The 21,829-nt window shown below is 41.7% G+C and overlaps 1 protein-coding gene across 1 annotated transcript in view; it reads left to right on the top strand.

The window, feature by feature from the left end:
• xkr9 (XK related 9) overlaps window positions 1-21,608 on the top strand; it is a 36,446-nt gene extending 14,838 nt beyond the window's left edge. Inside the window, exon 6 of the mRNA XM_042510674.2 lies at window positions 20,582-21,608. The gene's annotated coding sequence lies outside the window, so the exon portion shown is untranslated. The remainder of the gene's footprint in view (window positions 1-20,581) is intronic.
• Window positions 21,609-21,829: the final 221 nt, after the last annotated feature.

The following is a 21,829-nucleotide window of genomic DNA, read 5'->3' as shown; positions in this document are numbered from 1 at the left end:
TGATCAATAATCCCGGCGGTTTGGGACAGTGGGGGCAAGTCACATGACGGCAGATTCCATGAGAGAGGCAGCAGGACAGGGCCAACCTTGACACTAAAAGGACTATTGAGTTTCAAGACAGCGAGAAGTTCAGGTTTCATACCTAAAATGAAGTGGCCACAATTAATGAAACCGGAAAATTACAGTTTGCTGTTGGGTGTGTGCAAATGGAAGCTGTATGGCTGTAAAGATGCAGAAATTTGTAATTTGTTTTCGCAAATGCCATAGAAAATACACAAATTTAAATGTTTACATTGTCAGATGTCTTACTTATTATTTTGTATTTATATTTTTTAATGCTTAAAAAATTTCTGAAAATCAGATTCAAATTCCAAGTGAAATTTAAAGCTCCAAACAAGTTTAAAAATACAACAACCACAAACCAAAAACAAAACCAATGCAAAGCCATCAAATGACATTTCACTTTTGTTTCACGTTCAACACCGTCCTGCCTTCAATAATGTTCCCACCTGTCCTGGAAAGTGATAAAGCTCTTCATCTCACTCGCATGCTTTGCCAGGAAGTGACGGCCTAGTGCTCCTACTTAATGATTTCCACAGGATAGGCTGCGCATGACAGACGCCAGAGAATCAGCCCTCATCACAACACACACACACACACACACCAATACTATCTATCAGGATACTACACTTGGTCCAGTGCGTCTCAGTCCTGCCTGTGTTTGTATAAGCTTGATTTTCACAACTGGAAAGTAATAGCCATCTGCCCAGGCAGGCTGGAGGGGTATCATGTGTGAGCAGGTAACGGACGGCTATTAAAATCACACACACTTGCTCCCGAGCTCCTCTCACTCTCTTCCTCTCACATGCACACACACATACATTGCAAGTGACTAGAAGAGACGAGGAGAGAGGAAGAAAGACAGAGATTAAATATAGTGCAGGCGCCGGTCTGTCAGAAACTCTTACGCTGGCAGGACATACCAGGCAGAGGAACATGACATTGATGATGGTGATGATTTATAGGTGTAATATTTGATAAACTGACAGTACAAGAGGTTTGCTTCCGCTGCAGAGGCAGACACGAAGGTGAAAGTGTGGCTGATATAGAAAGATTTTTTGGGATTGTACAACAGATGCTTATGTAGGAGGACAGAGCCAGACAGACATAAATCCAGGGCACAGACTGACAGGTGAGTGGAGTCAGTCAGGTCCAGGTTAGCTGCATTCCCAGGCCTCGTCTCTCCTCCAGGTAGTGTGGGAAGGGCCCCCTCTCGGCCCCTGCTCAAAGGGCGTGTGCGACCCCGTGATGACATATGACCTCTTCAATGGCCCTCCCGAGCCGCATCTGTCATTCCCCACAATCCTGCTCCCATTTTCATCTCACGGTAAGCTCCAAATTACAGGAAAGAACAGTGGAAGCTTCCTCTTTCTACCAGACAACAGTACAATCTCAGTCAATTTCAACATGGTGGATTTATGATAGGAACAGGTAAACCAGATTCATTTTTTGCATCATGTCAAGTCAACACAAATGTTCATTTGCATTAAATTTCTTGTAGATTTCAAAGATATGTTTTGGATTAGTTTTCTTATCCAGCAAGTGAAGTTGTGTATTTTTACTGAAAAAGACAAAATTTCCAAATGCATTACTACACTGTAAAATCTGAAAAAATCAGTTGATTTGAAAAAAAAAAATCAAGGTCACCGATTACCTTGAAAAAATGTAATTAAATATAACTACTAGTCTTAATTTATGTGTACTTTATATCTAATTGTTAAGTTTGAGCTATATATCTGTATTCTGCCAGTTGCAAACTAGTCAATCATATTTATATATTCTTAAACATTTCAAGAAAACATAACTTACAGATCTCCTAATTTCATCAGTGGCAAAAAGTGCTAAAACTTAAAAAGAACAAGGTAAGTTCAGGTGTCGTGTTTAAGTTGCATAAACTTCCCAAAATTAAATAAACATTTTAAGTTAACTTTACAATTAGATATAAAGTTAACATAAATCAAGACTAATAGTCATTAATTTTCCTTTTGTCAAGGCAATCAGTTTCTAAGATTATTTAAATTGAGATCAACTTGTCAGATTTTACAGTGTAACTTTTAAAAAAAGCAAATTTTAACATCTCATTTATTCAGAGGACATAGGGAGTGTTCATTTATTCCCCCTGCTATCTGTAATAGTCTAATTACCCTCTAAAAGCTTCTCCATTGGCGTCTATGTAATGAGGCCCCTGTAGACTACAGGTTGACATAAGACTGCCTTCAGCTTACCCCTCATGCACCTCAACCCCCCCTCTCTGCTCTTGCCCCATCCGGCCTCGATGGCCCAAAGCGACCAGCAGCAGTCCATCTGCACGGGGCGAGCGCAGACGGAAGCCATTGAGGTGGAACATACAGGAGAGGTCCTGACAAGATAAAGATATCAGGAGCAGACAAGGGCAAAGGAACATATTGATGGAGAGGGCCTCTCTCAGGGCACGCTGACACCAGATACCTGCTATTTAAAACAGTGGTTTCGCTTGCTCATGGATTTGTCCATGCTGCAGTGCCATAACCTAACTGGGAGGGCCACGAACTCTCTCTTTCTCTATCTCTCTCCCCCCTTGTCCCTCTCCATCATCTCCGCCTTAACCCTCTTTTACACAGTGTCAAGCAGACAAACACAGTCACCCCTATAACTGCTAATGCGGCCGACACAAGGCTCCATCTTTGGCCCCTAATGAAACCAGAATATGTGTTATGGAGTTCCAAACTGGATCATATTAAAACGATCCTCCCCGACTCTCTCTCACAGACTCTTCCTATTCAGACTTAACCATTAGTGTTCTTCCAGTCTTTCAGTGCGACAGGGGCCCCAGCTCAGGCTTGTCTGGCCAAGGGCCAATGCCCCTCTGAGGACGGATGCTGGGATCCAGTCTATCCATTGGCCATGCATTGTGTGGAGCCAAGTGACAGTGAGTGTTGGGCAACAGCTGAAAGACGCTGGCAGTATGAGCCTGTGTGGGGGGAGGGTTCAATTTGGCTTTGAGTGCTGCCTAAATCTCACAAAAGTGGAAACAGTATAACACAAAAATGTAGTTGTTGTCTACAGCAGGAGTTTTTGGTTCCAATAGTCTGGTTTCATTTTGGATCTTTGATTTTAGTTCAAGAAATGTTATATTTTCTCTTATTTTAATGAGCAAACACTGTACAAAATACAGCAAATGAAAGAAACAGATTTTTTTTTTACAGTAAGGTGAAATTAAATTGATTTCTACATTTTGAGGGCATTAATAATTATGGAAAGGGCAATTACTGCTGGAAATGACTGATCTATAATTCATTATTCAGATGAAACTATCCCATTTTCAGCAGTCATTACTCCAACGTCCTGATGATAAAATGCTGTTGTCTCATACTTGATTAACCCTTTGAAACCTGGATCAACATCACGTTTTTGTGCTGCCTTTAGATGCCTATCACAAGTATTTAAACATTTGAACCATGACCATATTGATATCTTTAAAAAACATGGGGAAAAAAAGGCAATGAGCAACATGGCAAGAGGTTTCCTGCAACTTGCAAGAAATTAGTATGTTTTGATTTTTTTTAAGCTAGGGAAAAATTAATAATAATTTAAACCATAATTAGATATTTATTATAGCTATTCAAAGTTATTTTTAAAAATATAATTATTATAATTTTAAGCAGTTTTTCAGGTCATTTTTTATGTTCCTACTTTTGTTTGTTTATTTGGGTTTTGGGGGGATGCATCCATAGTGAAAAGAAGAATCAGTTTACATCAAGAAAACAAACTCTTCTGGGTGATTCAGTTTTTTTTCACTGTTTGAATATTTAAGTTAATTTAAATTGTAGAAGCAAAATGTATGTTTCGTTTTATCTGGGGTGACAGAGATGAAATGAGGTAGTGTAGTAGGTAGGTAGTGTTGAAGTTTTATGCACCACTGTGTGCCTTTTCTGCATCAGTGTCTAAAGTTGATGTATCTAATTTTGTCAGAATAAAAGTCCTCTGCTACTTATGTGTTTTTAGTGGGGGTGGCAAATGCACATTATAAATATTGAAGGGGATGTGCCCTTTGTGCCCCTCCCATATATAGTAGATTTGTATTTGTATTTGGCTCTCAAGGGATTATTATTTCTATATTTGTTTTTTAAAAGATATTTTATTTAAAACTTTTTTCAGTAAGAAAATAGACACAACACTGAGGCAGTTAAAAAAAGGAAAATTATCTGCCTCCTCCAATTTCTCCCTACAAATGTAGGGGAGAGAGGTAAAAAAACACACATAAAAAATCCCCAACGTAAAATAATGTACTCTGCTACATATATATATTTTTATATATGTTTAATGACGTTTTGTATTATACACTCTTATTTTATTGTTTCACCTACCAACCACACATCTTTCCCTCTCTCCCAACCCATTAACCAGCGCCATCCTTACAGTACACTGGCCTTTCCTTTCCTTGCCCCCCCTTCCTTCTCAGTGACTGGCCCCTCCCATGTCCCAAAGCCCATTATAGCCCCTCAGTCCCTTTCCCCCGTCACAAGCTCTCTCTGCCCCCCCTCCCGGCCTGTCACATACCCCTGCCCCTGCCTTGTCACACCCCTGCACTGATGGATGGTCGGGGTCAGTGGTTCAGCTGTGGAGTTCAAGCCTGCGGGCTCCGTGGACCCCCATCCTTCTGCCTCCCACCTTTTACTACTCCTGCTCTCTCCTCCCTCTTGGAAGAAAACAATGTCAGAAACCCAAAGCTGGTCGCTCAGCTGAGAAAACTCATAACTCTCCCCTCAGCGCCCACCTTCCCCAACACTCACTGTTAACACTTTCATTCCTCGCTGGGCCCTCAAATAGACCTGGCTTACTGGGGCCACATAAATCACCAGAAGGGTCAGGCTGGGCCCAGAGTCAGGCCCATTCAACATGAGGCAGGTCACTCACTGTCATTGTGCTGTGAGTTATCTCTTTATAATGACGCCTCTTGGCTGTCTGTGAATGTGTGTAAAAATGCGTGTTATCCAAGAACTCCTCAGCTTTAATTTTTGGACATTGAGTCAAATTAGAGGAATTGTTTTTGCTACTTTTGGCTGAGAGCTACATTAGCTCACCACACTCCTTGTGGTGCTGTTTATTGTCTGATTGCATGGCCTCCCATCTGTGGAGCTCGGGCCATGTAGCTCCTGATCACCCCTGTCCTAACGACTCCACAGTGGGGGTATCTGGAGAATCTCAAATCCCAGACCTGAATCTATACTGACACACACTCTGCTCCTATGCTAATCATGATGTTTAGGAACCCTGAACCAACAAGGGGGTCGGGACGGGGCTGGACAGGGTTTGGGTGGGAGGCCCGATGAATTCCAGTAGTATTGAAACGTGGCAATTATCAGCATTAGCCTGCACCCCCGACCCAAACCGCCAAAGTGAGCGGAAATGGCAGCAATCAGGCCCGATTTCCCTCAGAGATGCTGGATGGGCTGGACACACACATCCCAGAGACATGGGCCCTCAGTCAGGGAGGGGAGAACAGCACCAGATCCCTGCAAGCCCCTTGACAGATGGGAGCTGAGCGGGGCAAGTCCCGGGGCTGACAGCAATGTTGCCAAAATTGCTCTTGGATTGACTAACAATTAAGATATCAGAAGAGATCACGGCAGCTCACTGACAGCTGCTTCAATTGTTTGCACCTGCTCCTCTGGTGTTCTGCACATGTCTGGCATGGATTAGGGCCGACTCGTGCTGGCCACATTTCACCTTTCCACAAGTGATTTACTCCAGAATCATCCTCCTGCCTCACTAGCTTGTTGAACACACCCTGTGGCTGCTCTAACGTTAGGAAGACGGGGGGGAAGGAGGGAGGGCGAGTGGCGTAATGGCATCATTATCATCGTCATTGTCATTAGCAGCATTGTTGCATGTATCTCTTATCTCTTCTTTGGCTTCTGTTTAACCCTTTTTACACAGAGATCACACTATAGGGCCAGTATGAAGTCCCTTCTTTATGCAGCCTTTCATTTTTACACAGAACCAATCAACAGTGGCATCATGCTGCTCCAGTGCATGATTTTAGACAGCATGCCGGCATCACGGAAACAGAAGAGGCGTGATGTTTCATACAACAATTTCTGCCTCTAGCATGACATATAGCATTCGCGTTTTATTTTTTTTCTAAAACCTGTTTTCTCTTTTTTGGGGGGTAAATTTCAGGTCATTTCTTGCAACTCATAACTTGTAACTTGCCTGTGTTTTGAAAGAAATCAAAGCAATTTGCTTAGCTTTTGAAGGGTTACATCTCCCTTGGTGGATTGCACACATAACACACCATCAAAACATCACACTCGTCCCACCCATGACCTTGTCCTGCTGCCTGTCCTTTTTACATAGACCTCAACTCGGTGCTGTCACTATGTCTGTTGCCAGCTCAAAGGTGAGACAACTCCATTCTCCCATTGCTCGATTGTTCCTTTTATATATTTCAGCGAGGTGGCTTAACGTTGTGATACTCCCGCCCTGTGTAGCCAATGTAATAGGGGCTTTTAATAGCTATAGTGGAGTTTTAAGTCTGAACTATACATGATACAAATAAGAACTTGACATACAACTGCTGTTTGCTGACATCTCTATCTGTTGTGCATGGTCTACCTCTCATGTGATATATGTATAGCATTGTGAAAACCCAGGGGTGTTTCTTTACATTGCATCAGTGGCTTTCCAGCACACTTGCAGTAGATCTTGATAAGCCTGTGAAAACTGAACTCTGAGTTTGAAGCTCTGGTGTGATAAAGAAAGCCTTTGTGTTGTGCACTGCTGCCTGTTGGTACCCTATCCCACTGGGTTAGGGATGGATGGATGGACAGACGGACGGATGGACAGACTGATAGATGGAACAATGTTGAACCGGTCTGCCTGAGCTTGGCATGTACCACATGTTAGGGTGGAGTTTGCTCAGGTGCTGTTGTGATTGGTCAAGCAGGGATATAATGTCATACTGTATCTTTCCTTGGTGAGCATCCCTGTGTTTTATCCTCAATAATCTGTTTGTAGAGAGAAGGATGAGAAGTAAGGAGCACTTGGGAGGACGGGGATGGTCCAGAGAATATATACACATAAATGGATGCATGAGCACACATTTGTGTATTTGTATTTGTGTGCATGTCTGATTATAATGCATGCAGTTCAAACAGGGCAACTCTCTCCTATTATCTTTCCATCGGCTTTAGGCTCCATTAAAACTGCCCTCCCCTCAGTGCACAATAACACCAGTATTCTCTGTGTGCTGTCATTGTCCAGACCCATAAGGCACGGTTGCCCCCTTTTTTTTTTTTACCTGACAGAAAGCTTCCTCTTTGTGTGTGCATGTGTGTGTACCACAACAGTATTGCTTATGGACCTGTAGACAAGCCAATTACAAAAGTATGTCCCTAAAAAAAAACAAGAACAGGAAGGAAGGATGTAGAGGTGGCAGCCGGTATACCCCTCCCACTACCACCTTACACAACTGCATACACTCACAAACACACACACACCACACACTGAACACACACACACCACTCCTCCCCTTGTCTGGCAGGGGGAGACGAGGCCAGTTGTACCCAGTGCCAACCCCTCTGGAGCCAGGCCAGTCCCGCTGGACCCTCTGGATCGTATTCTGGTGTGGGCCGTTGTGGCTGGTTGGTCCCACTGTGAAACTCTAGCTCTGTCTCTGACACAGTACAGGTATGTCCCCTGTGGCCCAGATTACCAGGGGACTGTGTAAACAGCCCTGCTAATCTGAGGAAGTATCCTGTTGGCATATTTGCGAAGCCTGCCTCAGCGACAGGTTTGGTATTTCATTTAGAAAGCCACTGTGGGCATCGGACGACTGACAGCTGAGGGGGAATTCATACAGCAAATGTAATGTTTTAAATTCAGATTCAGAAGTATCACTTCAGAAATGGAAAAAACTGTTATTATTTCTTTCCAAAACACTACAAAAAACAACATTTTGAACAAATGTGTGGATTCTCCATTTTCATCCCACTTCTTAATTGTGTCTTTGCATATGAACTTAACGCTCTACATATGAAATTAAATATAAAATAGCAGTCATAATGGCAGACTTTATCAAACTAATGTTTTCATGATGACTGAAACTGGCCAAGTCATGTCAGACAATCTAATAAAACAGGAGTGAAAACCAATAAACAACTAAAAATATGCAACCAACCACTATTTAAAGAACAATGAATCGCCTAAACATGTTAAGATACATAACACATTAAAAACAGGATTGTTGTGGAACTTAAAATGTTAACTGTTCTGGTATCAGTCTATGCACATCAGATAATTAGCAATATTAACTGTAAAATAAGAAACCAAGGTACATCAGTATGTGATGTACCTTAGCTTATATACTGCAACAGCATAACAGAATCCCTAAAATTTAGTCATAACTTTTGGTTTCAGTGTGCCACCCCAACATTTTAAGCAGCCCCATCAGGCCGGCACCATGGGAAATCATAGATGAAAATTAATATTAGCAATCCTTATATCATATTTGTTGTCACTGACTTTAGACTACTCTAACATAATGAGGAAAGGTGGCGACAACCCTTCAAATGACCTTAACCGAAATCTCTGGATCACCTGCCTTCCCTTTTGTCATGGAGAATTCGGGTCCCTGCATCTTTAAGTCACTTTAATCTGCTAACAGCTTGGGCTTGGGCCACTTGGTCATTTCTTTGGCCCTCTTTCCATTGTCCTATATGTCATCTCCAGGCAGACACTGTTAAGATATTAATGGCTGCATGATGAGATGGCCTCCTTACAAGGCTGCCCTTACTGGATAATTGATCATGTAGTGAATGACATGTTGTGGTTCAGGTTTAGGTCTAGCTGCTGCACCAGGGAGACATGATCAACTTTTTTCTTTAAGGCACACCTTTGCCTCTTTGAGGTAATAACTTCATTGTCGCAGGTCGACATATTAAGATTAAGATTCGATAAAAATGACATAGATGGGAAGAGAACAATGTAGCTATAAATGGTGAAAAAAAACAGAAGTTACTGGAAAATCCTGAGAGACGTAAATCACACATTAAATAATAACTCTTACTGGGGAATACAAACAAGTTTAAAAATCTCAGAGTGGTTTCTTTTTCTGCTGCAGCGACTAATCCCAGAGCCAAATGAGAGAAGTAATGAGCATTCTTTTCTGACATGAGTGTGTTTATAGGAGCGCAACTCTAGCATGTAAAGAGAGACGCATGGAAGCACTTCTCTTCCTTGGAATAAAGTAATTAAGGATCTCTCGCCCATTTTTTTCCCCTGCCGCTCTCAGCCAAAGAACGTAGCTTTCTGCGTGTCGGTCGATCATCGCCGCAACTTGACATCCTGACCTGGACATTTAATTTATTGATCTTCATTTTATTCAGATGTAAGGACCCTTTGCTCTTTTAAATTAATCCAGGTTAATTTGGCAGGGCCCCCTATCCCACCCAGCATGAATGGGCCCTCTGTTGGGCAGAGCTGGCCCTGGCCACCCAGTTTTATGGGAATCTGCAGTGAATTAGAAAATCTGTCAATGCGAGAGGAGCTGCGCAGTGCGGATATGCCGTGTCACTCCACCTGTAAAAGAACTGCTCTTTGTCCATTATCTCCCAGGCTTACCTGAGGAGAGTTAACCTTGAGGTCAATAACATCTCCATGGTGTTTCATGACTGGCTGGGCCTGGGCCGGGGGTCTGAGGAGAGCCATTGTTAACACGGGGGCTGCAGACCCACACTTCCTCCCTCTTTGGCTCTCCCCATCAAATACCTCTGGGAAACAGATCTGTAAAGAGCAGTGACGGGAGCCATAAAGATGTGATCACTTTCACAGGAAAGAGCAGCCACTGTACCAGTTTGTCTTCATTGTGGTTAATAGAAACGGCTCATTTCTTTAAATGAAGTTACAGCATCGGAGTATATTCCCCCTGGATGTCAGCTCTTGGCATGCTGCAGAACTTTTACCTTGAAACCTTTCTAATTCAGTCTCATAATTACACATAATATATAACTCTAATACTCTATCCACGGACTGCTCTGTACCCCTGTAACCAGGGATGTGGAACTTTTGGCTGTGTGCTCTCTTCCTCGTATTTCCCCTCTTGTATATTATTCATGCTCTTCTTTAGCATGGTCTTTGTAGTTAAGCATGCTGGTATTCAAATCTAAGCATCCCAGATTGGACTATAATTTGCCTGTGCATATCTATTGCTCTCCCCGTAATCATCCACATGGTAGAAATAATTGTAAGATTGTAGGAAAGTTTTAGGGAGTTTGCCAGGCAAATAACAACTATTTTGTCACAGCAGTGCAGCATTATTTCTCTCAATCCCATCCCTGCTGTGAGTAACAGGAAAGATATTTATCTTTACAGTTGCCAGAAATGGATTTATGATGACGAAGAGGAATAAGCTGACATGCAGACTAATTAAAAAACGTATTTAAGGCTCAATTATGACAGTATAAACAATCAGAGTTTATTGTCTGTAGCGTTAAGTAGATTATTTCCATTTCTGTGTCTGCAGGGACCTTATACAAACTAACGCATAATCACAAGTCAGTTGAGGGTGTCTGTTTTGAAATGCTCCTCCGTTTAGAGGGAGCCATTTGAATAGGATTTGACCTGCATGTAAATGGTGGGTTGGGAGAAGTTTACATTGAATGCAGGCGGGCAGGTGCAGAGCACAACAGAGTCCAGGTGTGCTGCTACTGACAATGACACACATCTACACTGTGTTGTTGCTGTTTGTCTTCCAGCTGCAAAACCAGAGAAATATGTAATTTACCCTTCTAGAGAATGACTTGTTAATTTAAGTATCATTTACCTTGCTTATTGCAGCGATGCTTTAAACTTTTTAGCCCGTGCAGAACTCTGTCAGAGCACACGAGGAACAAAGGATTTGCCTAATTTGAGTGGATATTTTCAAGTCAGTCAAGCATTTGTCAACAGAGGCCAACAAAGCGAGACAGACAGCTCTGCGCTACGCAAGCTGACAGCAAATTAAACAGTGCTGGACTGATTACCACTCGCTGTCCAACACGGATTTATTTTACCAAACAAAAGCAGAGACAAATGTCTTGCATTGAGGTGCTCATGGGAAACATGTCTTTTTTCCATGTTAAACACAACCATGCGTGCTGCAAGCTCCACTGCTGCTAATCAGGTATCGATCCTTGTTGTAGAATAGATGGCCCTCTTTGCCTTTGCTTCTTTTCTTGGAAAACTATGTTGTCATTGCATTCACTAACAGCCCCAAGGGGGTGGTGTGGAGGCGAGGGAACGTGTTGGGCCAAGCACATCACCTGTTCCTCAAACCAAAATAGGACACAACTTGAGATTCAATTTTAGCAGCCAGTGGGGCTAACTGAGAGCAGCGACAGGGGTGTAACGACTGGTGATGAGTGATGATCACAGGCCCTCACTCACAATCAGCAGTCCCTGGTGGCCTCATTTCACTATACCTGCCACTTACAGTGGTCTGTCATCAACTGTGGACACTATTAATAACCCTGGATATTTGGATTTCTGTTCAGGCCTTATTTGAAATTATCCTCGCAGCAGAGGAGGTTATACTGTTATTTGTTTGGGTGATGCAGTTTCTGTTTTATTCCCTTTGAGTCTGCGAGGTTCTAAAGAGGTTTGTACCGTCTGTGCTTTCATATCTGAGATCATCTCGCTGGTAACAATGGAAATTAGACCATAGCTGAAAGGACAAGACAAGCTAAGTCAAGCAAATCCTTTGAAAAAGTAAAAAAAAAGCTCCTATTTCCTGCAAAATCTGCACCATAACATAAGATTAAAACCCAAATAATCAAACTGGGCAGTAATCAAAATCACAAATCTTCCTCAAAGGGAGGGACAGATCCTTTTCGTTGATTTCAGCAGCTGCATTATACTTTTTTTCCTGCATTCAATTTGCGTCTTGTCTCGCTGCCATATTAAAACACAATAAACCACAAAACAAATATTTGTTTTTCTCTTCTCCCTGGAAGGAGAGGGCTTTGAAATCCAAACCAGCCGCCTCGTAGCTCAAATTGGGGCTGTGAAATCTAAAGTGACAAAGCATTTTTCTCTCTCCCTCTGAGTCCTCATCCAATTTTTTTTAACCTGCTAAGAACAGCAGATGTTTCACTTTTTCATCATTTGGAAAATGAATACCTGCCTTTTTTCTGCTATTGTATATTTAATCCTTTGTGAAGGCTTGTGGTTATTTGTGGTTGTAATTAGGCTGTTTCCATTAAGGAATATTACTGCTAAATAGATCCATTACTCTAGACTCTACTTCGTCATAGGAAAATGCCCGACCACCATAGTGATTGGAAGGAGGCCCAGCCTGGAGCTCAAAACAGAAAAGACTCACACCTGAGAGAGACAGAGGCAAAATTGGAGTGCCGTCTTGTAATCTGAATCCATTTTCTGCTGCTTATATCGGTCTAGGTCAAGCTGGCTACAGGCTAAGCAAAAGAGCTATGATGTCCTTCTTCCTAGCCATGTACTTCACCTCTTCCTGGGGATCCTGAGACATTACTGGGCTAGTTAAGATACAGTATGCAAACCCTCCAGGGGGTTTTGGACTGGGACCTGGTACAGGATGGCTCCCTGTAGGATATCTCTGCAGGCAGACATGCTGATCAGAGTTCTAGTTCTGCTGGAGAAGCCCCATTACTCCAACACTGCACATTCATAACATTTAAATCTGTTCTTTCCCCAGTACTGAGATGGACAAGAATGATTTAGTTGTCCCATCAAGTTTGTTTTAAAGGTGGATTCAGCAGTTCTGGAGAAAAGGTGCTGATATTTGAACAACATCCAAACAAATACACCTGTCCCATCAGTGCTCCTTCAGAGGCTCAGTTTTACTGTCCCTCTTACTTCCACTGCCTTTCTTTTTATACATCAATGGCATTTCCCTTTCTTTTCACAAGCACAGTACAATAATGTTGTGCTATATTTTGTTTGTATCCCATTCACAGAGCCATTGCAGTGTATGAACGGACAGTAAACAGTTCTTAAGGAGATACTCACTGTATTTGAAAAAAAGTGTATAGGATTAAATTTGCAGTGTGCACCTCGAAGGAACACACACCCAGGAAAAGCACATCTATCATCAAGTCAAAGAGGGTAACATTTAGCATGTACAATAAGTGGGGCATTATATAAGACACACATTGTCTTTTTATGGTCTGTGTTGAAAACTTTGACTCTTTTCCTCCCCGTAAGGATCACGCCAGCATTGACGGAGCTTACGGCCTGCAGCGTTTTTTGTCACTGATACAGCTGGGCTCTCCCATAAATGGGTGACACTGACACTAAGATGTCACCTGGACTTTGTTTCTTAGCGTGCCTCCACCTTCCCACCCTCGCCCCCTGGGGTGATTCCCAGCCTCAGCTCCTCTCACTCCTCCCTTTTGTATTCAGAGACTAAACAATGCCTCCCGAAGCCTCAAGGCTATTTTTACACCTCTGAGCTTTGTCATCCTCCCTCCTCCCTCTTTTGGCGAAATGTACAAAATGACAGGGCCGATCAATTGCACAAAAATATTTCGGAAACTTTGGAATAAGCGCATGTGGCCCACAGGGCTGTCCCACAAAAGACTGAAGGCCTTATTGTTGTTGTGCGCCATTATGGTGGCAGCCCATAGCGTGACAGCAGTGTGACAACAGCTCCTTTCAGATTTAATGCAGAGTGACGTATTGTTGATAATCACGAACAGATTGAGATCGTCCATGTTGCTTGTGTTAAAGAGTTCTGCAGTTGGCATACGTTATAGGGAGAAAAACCCTGTTATTATGAATATCATTCCTACAGTGTTTGATTTAGCTGATGGGAAGCACCCTCCTCAAAAATGAAGTATTACTGTCCATTATAACCAGAACGAGCTTGTTTTTCTAACTATGGTAGGAGCGGTTTTGGAAGGTCTTTCGCAGTATGTTCAGTTCAAATCAGTTTCCTAAAAGAAACATACAACTGTGTCACAGTAAACCAAGAATCCTCTGGCTGATTGACTGTGTTTAACTAAGAACCTCAACTCATTAGAAAATAATGCACTTCCTTAGATTCTCCAGTGAATATAATAAATGCTACAGAAAAACATGCCAGTCCACAGTTTACTGGTTATGTGTCAGTGTATGAATTTGGCATTCGTTGCCTCTAACATTCTGCCCTGTCAGTGAAGCGTGCCCGTGGATCTTTTTCTTCATTGTTATTAAGTGTCTTGTATCCTTTCCCTGGTCTTAACCGTGATGACAATGCTTTCCAAATCCCAATCATTTAGAATTCTGTAAACAGACCACTGCTTTCATGTGAGCACAAACTACACAGTGAATACCCTCTAATAGCGCATATCAATTGCTATTAGGACCAGGGGAAAAAGAAGAGAAAAGAGGAAAAAAAACAGGGGGGTCCGATTATCCCTGAGTCTCTAACAGTCCAAATAAATAGTACCATGTGAGTGATTTGGCCCAGATGGACACCCGAGTCCAGGGGAGTTAGAGTTGTCCAAAAACCATCAGAGTTTAGGAGGGAAGTCAGGGTACCTGCCTTACCTCAGCATCCCCTCATCATTAAGGGCTTAGTGTCCCAAATGGATTTTACAGTCGCTGCTCTGAGACACATGCCGGCATGGAGGCTCGGAGCCGCTCTAGGCTGCACAGTCCAATGAAAACCACTTGTGGAGTCAGAAGTGCACTTTTGAATGAAGGGGAACAGTGATCGCACAGTATTACACCTTTATTATTCGAAAATGTTGGCAGAACAAGTTTAAAGGGTCGGTTCATCCCAATGACAAAAAATATGTTTTCTCGTTTAGCCCTGGTGGTATACTGCCACGTAGATAGTTGTGGTTTTATGTGTCCAGATTTGGATATATATCTCTTTCTGAGAATTCTGAAAAGACCCAAATAGGCCAAACAACTGTGACATTGTGCTAACTCTTCCAGGCAGATAAATGGCAATTGTTCTGAATTGGGGAGATTTGTAAAATCGGAAAACTTGTTTATTTCTGTTGCCATTTTCAGCTGTAGCTGTAATGTTTATGTATACTACAGGGTTTCTCACACATTCCTTTATTTGTGGCGGGCTGCCACAGTTTAAAACATAGCACTATTGAAATAAATACTGTATATACCATGCAGTTATTCATTGCACTCTGGCCACTGTTGTCACAAGTGTGTTATCAGTGCAGAACACTAGGTGCAGTGAAAGTGAAACGTAGTCCTTCATTGTGCTCGGTCTAAATGTTTGCATTCACTCACTCCACACTCTGCTGCTCCTCTCATTTATCAATCTGATCACTGCTACTGAGGAATATAATATAAACATATGATTTAGCTATTTAGCTACATAAATTTTGATTCTGTGGGAAAAGCTGTACTGTATAATTAAACACGGTTGTCGAACCTAACTAATATTTCTGCTATGCCTTTTTTATGTTCTGTGTTGCTTTTGCTAGTGTCTTTTATAAACCAAACTACTGGCATGGAAGCTAAGCAATATACTGCTGTATGCAACACACCAAAAAAAAAATAAAAAAAATAAAAAAAATCACCATTAGTTTATGTGTACACTATATTTGGAATATTTTCACCACCTTACTCATTAACCAATCCAGGCTGCAGTAGACAAGCAACTCTCATTTTCTAAAATGACGGAGTCTGGTGGCTTTGAGATGATGGCTTCAGTTCCTGTCATAAAGGGCTGCATGACAGTTAAGTGAAGTGGGGAAATAATATCAATACAGCAGACACTAAATTTGATAATGATTTTTTTAGGTGGCTAGAGGCAGTATTTGCTCAGTGGTGTGTCATACAAGGGTTGTGTACCCAAAAGTTATGATAAACAAGCATTGTGAGTGAGCCTATAAAATAAGAAGAATGGAATTATCTTGTGGTGTTCACAAGATAAAAAAAGAAAGTTACATTTAAACAAGACTAAACAGTTATGTTAGTGTGAGGCTGTACTTAGGCACAGCATGCTAATGTCAGTATGCTAACATTCTCACAATGTATGTTAGCATATGCATGCTCACCATCATAGTCTTGTGTGTTAGCATGCTGATAAGTGAGCACAGCTGAGGCTTTTGGAAAAGTCATTAGTTTTGCTGATATTTGGTCATAAACTAAAGAATTAGACCAGTTAAAATAAACCTGTGCAACAAATTTGATGTGTCATGGGCTGGCTTTGAGGCCATGACAAATGAGGGAAGCACATGTGGGAGTTAAAATTAAAAGAAAGGAATATTATCTAACAAAAGTTGGAGCTAACAAAAGACACTGAGTGAAAAACACACCGCCAGACAAACTAGAGTAATGCAAAAAGTAACTACAGCCAAGAGAAAAAACATCATGATGTGATGCCAGGGAGAAGAAGTCTGCCAAGAGAAGACCAGGATGGGGCGGGCTTTATAGGAACCTGGAGACAGTGACCAGCTGCCTCCAATTCCCTCATTGAACCTCCAGCTCAACCAGCCAGGAACCATGAATACTGAAATCAACACATTTCATTCCCGGTGGAAGCACAATGTGCTGCACAAAGTGTGTGGTACAAGTTGCAGTCACATAACAAGCTGTCAACAGACTATAAAACCAAATCAAATCCATAAAGAATAAAAATAAAACTCATAAAAGGAATTAAAACTGATAAAAAATATATATAAAATAAAAGAGGATGATACATATGAATTCAAATAAATGAAAGAACTATAAATAGAATAATATAGGATAAACTGACCAAAAAAAACAACAACACACAAGTTAAAAAAAGAGCAAAAATAGATAGACCAATTAATCAGTAAAAGTAATAACACACCTAAGCTAAAACCAGCAACAAAATAAAATAACATAAAATATCTTCAATTTAACTGTCAAGCTGGCTCATAGCTCACAAGCATATCAAAGCGATATTAGGGCACCTGACCGTGTGAAGCCTTAAAACAAGCAGTACCATTTTAGAATCAATTCTAAAATTCACAGGAAGCCAGTGTAGTGACTTCAGCACAGGTGTTGTGTTGTCAAATTTCTTTGTTCTGGTTACAACACAGCAACAAGGCAATACACCCAAGCCCTGGCAGAGGCCCTGGGGCTGTAACACATGGCAATCCAACCAAAAGTTATCAAAAATCATTAGGATCTTTCAACTGAGAAGTATGAATACTATGAATACTACTACTGAAACTACAAAATTCCATGGTAACCTATCCAATAGTTGTTGAAATATTACACTCTGGACACTTTAGGCTACACAAAGACAGACAGACTGACAGTGCCATCCCTTGAGCCATACATGGCTAAAAGATTTAACAGAACAATGCCTTTCCAAAAACATATTTTGGACAATTCACAGACCTTACTATGTGCAGTTAGGAAGAGGTAGTCCCTGTGCATCTGTTGACAGGGAGGTCTGTGGATTATCTGGAGTAACAGGGATGCTGTGTCTGGTAAGAGTTGTTTTCTGTCTGTCTGAGCTGTTTCTGGAAAAACAGAATTTTTCAAATGCAAATTTTCACGACAAGTGAAATTCCATTCACCTCTGTTGCACTGGGGTTGAGTCAGAAACAGCAAGAGCAGGTCTTTTAAGAAAAAAAGAAAAAAACAAAATTATCTGCATGACTACATACTCTCGAGGTGAGTGAGAGGTTATGTATTTCAAAATCAGTGTGAACTCATTTAATGTTCAGAATAGACAGGGCATCCGACAGAATGAGTGTCCTGTCAAATCTTCCCATCAGGGCAACGTCTGCCTCTACAGTCGGCCTCATTTGTGTGTGTAAATAAGTCTGAGCCACGGCCACACTGGGCAATGGAAATGAGCCACAGTGTGTCAACATCCAAGCAGCAATTTGGATCAACTTGCTCTTCCTGCCCCGATTAGGATTAGGCCACGGTGACAATGCTGACGGGATGACTGGACGGTCTGTCAGCCTCTCACTCTCTTAGTTTGATAGTTTTATTTTTATGTGTCTGCCTTTAGCTTGCTTAAAAAAAACTCTTGGAGAGACATTAAAAATCAGCCAACATCTGTCTACCTGTCAGCCGCGCTGACCTGCTGACATAAGTTTTTGTAATTTAATATCACAGAGAAAACGTAGTGACCTCATGTCGCCACCAGCCTTCTGTCACAGTGTTGGGAGGGAGTGTAGCGAGGCCAAGTGAGTCCAGAGAAACTGCGTCCTGCTCCTTAGTCATGGGCCTGTATGTCTAAATGCAACAGCACATGGAAATGTTTGCAGTGGAGCTGACCCCAAGCTGCCCAGTCAGTCCTGTTTGCGGGAGATGGAGCCTGTCTTTTATCAGTCCCCATTAGAGGGGACAGGGCTCGGGTGTGAGTGTGCGTCGGTGTTTGCATCTGTGTGTGTGTGTGTGTGTCTTGCTTGAGCAGCCACATTAATCTCCATGAGTGAGTGCTAGCAGGTGTTAACCTATGTCACTCCTAATCGCCATGGCAACAGAGTCGTGGCACCTGGAGGTGTCTGTGAGGCTGTCATGTTTTGATCATGCACACACACACACACACACACACACACACACACACACAATACAATATAAAGTGTGACAACATAATTGCTATTAAAATAATTTTGGGAGATATGCTTATTTGCTTTCTTGCAGAGAGTTAGATGAAAACATCAACACCAATCTCATATGTTTCCTAACATGAAGCTGAAGCCAGCAGCCAGTTAGCGAAGGAATAAAACTAGAAACAGCTAGAAGGCTCTATCTAGACGTGGGATCAAGTCATGGTTTTGCAAGTCACAACTAAGTCTAAAGTCTCTGCACTCAACTCAAGTCAAGTCCTAAACTTAGAGTTTTAAGTCCTTAAATCGTAAATTGAAAAACAAGTTTTTTGAAAAGTTACTGAGCTGTTAAGCTGATGTTAGCTAAGCATTAGCTCAATATCTTTTGTTAATATTATCCTAGACTTACTATTTTTTGTGTGACTTCACGAAGTTGGAAGTTGTTTCGTTTTCATCTGTAATTTTTGACCTGCACGTTTTCCATACTGCAATCTGTTTTTTGTCGACCCCTCCACTGTACGCAAACAAAATTTTCTGTGGGATCATTTCTTCAAACTGGTGCTCAGTAACATAGTGTACATTCTTCGTGGTTTTCTCCTGCAGCTTAACTGTAGGCTTTTGGATTGGTTTAAATAAAGATCTTTTTTTTGATAAGCTGTGGTATGGTCAACAAAAAACCCCAAAATAAAGCATGCAAAACATGCAGGTCGGATATTACAGGCAGACACCGACCAACCACCAACTCTGATCAACATTTAAAGCTGTACAAAAAACACTAAGTTGAGGCTGATATTAGCAAATGTATGCTTAGCTAACATTATTATTCTGTTGTTAAAATGTCTTTACACTTGGTTTATGACTTGTTTGGGACTCAAAACTTTAAGTTTAAGACTTTGGGTTTAACTTAGGACTCGCGTGATTTTGCCATGGACTTGACTTGGTGCTTGTCAGTCTTCACTTCAGACTTGAATTGGGACTTGAGTGCCAAGACTTCAGACTTGTGATTTTCAAAAACAAAAACTTGGTCTCACTTCTGTTATCAAGTCAAAATGCCCAAGTCCTAGTAACATCAAGTCAATGATGTTAAAGTCCAAGCCGACTTGCAAGTCAAGTATAAAACCATTCAATTTTTGACTCAATCTGACTTATGTCCAGTTGTGTGACTCGATTACACTTGAGGTAACAAAATCCATCTATTGGTGATTTCAATAGCATTAAGTAAAAGAACAAAATAAAAGGTAAAGAAGAAAAACAATTTTATGAAAGATTCAGTCGTCTCTTGGAATAATAACCGACAAAATGCAAGAACAGCATCATTTGCTCCAAGGGCAGCATCAATTCATCCTCTGTAGGCTCTTAAGCACATGATGAGACTATCTTTTGGGATCAACTTCAAAATATCTTCCTTACAGTGTAATCATTTCAGCTGAGGTCAAGTACTGATGGTTTTCGGGAGAGCTCTCTTAATGCACCCTTAAGTCCTCTGGCTCTTTGGCTACATTCGTCTGGCAGACAGAACTAAGCGATGGCTTGTGGAGGAAATGCTCTGGGAGGACTCTGGGCTGGAATGCGGCGCGGTGCGCTCCCAGAAGGCCGTGCTGCGGAGGCCCCAGTGTGGCTGCCACACGCCGTGATTGCCAGGGGTCACTGCCCGAGCCCGGACCCTTCAGCTCTAGACTCACAGTGCATGATTTGGGGTTCACATGTCAGAATTTTTCTCCACTTCTCGGCCAACAACCCCCAACCATCATCCTCTGGGGACTGTAAGAAGTCGGAGGATGTGTGCAACTGAGTGTCAGATAAGCACATTCAGATCGGAGATAGGAAAAGAAAAATTAGGAGTGAGATAGAGAGTGACACGGAGAACAGTGAGCTGTGTTGCAGCGGCGTTGTTTACCCTCTGAAGGAGGTGATGGTGAAGCCGAGCGCGGCTAGCTAATGCTGGGTGGCAGCTCTCTGAGGCCGGGCCCCCTGGGCTTTCTGTTGGCTGGCCCAGCTGTCATTTTTCTAATGATTTCTTTATTTTGCAGGAAGAGCTTGTCGCCAGGGGAAACGCGCCACTTCCGGCATGGGGAAACCCGACGCTGGGCCAGGCTGACGCTACGGACCCGCTACGTCTGCAGCCACATCACAAGGGACCAACACACCCTTTCATCCTGCCCGTGTTTCTTTGCTTTCTTTCGCCCTCTATCCACACAGTCATCAGTATCAGCCTTTCTTTTAGAGCTCCCATTTGTCCTCGGGGGGTTTAGCTTTACTTCTCAGTAGTAATAGTTTTCTTTTGACTTCTAAATGATTATTTAGGATTCCATTTTGTAGCACATAACAGTGTTGCTGATAAGATGTAATGACTTTTGTAAATAGCAGCATTTTCCAAAGTGCATCATATCCTTTTAACCCTTTGAAACCTAAGCAAATTGGCTTGATTAATTTCAAACATGGGAAGAAAGCAATGAAAAACTTAAGAAGAAATGACTGGCATTTTTGCAAGAAATTAAAACAAAAAAAAGGGCAAGAAAATGACCAAAAAACCACAATAAAGGGAAGTCAAAAACAAACAAGAAAATAACCTGAAAAAACTGCATAAAATATTTCTAATTATTTAATTATTATGATAATAGAATAGTTTTCTAGACATTTTCCCTAGATTTTTTATTTATAGTTTTTTAATATGAATCTAATTTTTCAATTTATTTTTAAAAATCTAATTTAAATTATACTTTTTAAATTTTTTTAAAATATTTTTTACATTTTTTGCCAAGTTGCTCATTGTCTTTCCCCCCATATTTTGCCCAATTTGTCCAAATATTGTGAAAGGCCTGAACTCAGCACATGAAAAGTGATGTCAATCCAGGTTTCAATGGGTTAATTGTTTTTTGAAAGGCAACACTTTAAGACTGATTAATAAACCTATTATTTTGCAAAATTGTACTCAAACCTATTATTAAGCATGACTGATTTTTTCCGCTGTTTTTACGAAATGGTTTTGTAACTTCATGGCAGATAAACATACCAATTTCAATCATAATCGGACGCATTAAAATCTTTTTGACCACATTTGAACCTTGCGATTGATTTTGTAGCGTATCTGAAATCCATTAGTGATTTTGGCCCTGGACGGTGGGATCGGGGGTGAGCGGGGTTACAAGCCCTGATCTCACCCTGGTGAAGCTTCTCTCTGAGGGCGAGCTCCCTCAGATCCCCAGAGCCCTTGCCTTTCTTCCAGCCCCTCCATCAGAAACCTTGAGAGGGCCTTGAAGGAAAGAAAACCCCCTTCC

Source organism: Plectropomus leopardus, chromosome 21, assembly GCF_026936395.1.
Source record: "Plectropomus leopardus strain MGB_pleo_1.0 chromosome 21, ASM2693639v1, whole genome shotgun sequence".
Classification (NCBI taxonomy): Eukaryota; Metazoa; Chordata; class Actinopteri; order Perciformes; family Serranidae; genus Plectropomus; species Plectropomus leopardus.
Note: the sequence above shows the minus strand (reverse complement) of the source record. Positions and strands in the feature narration are given on the sequence as shown.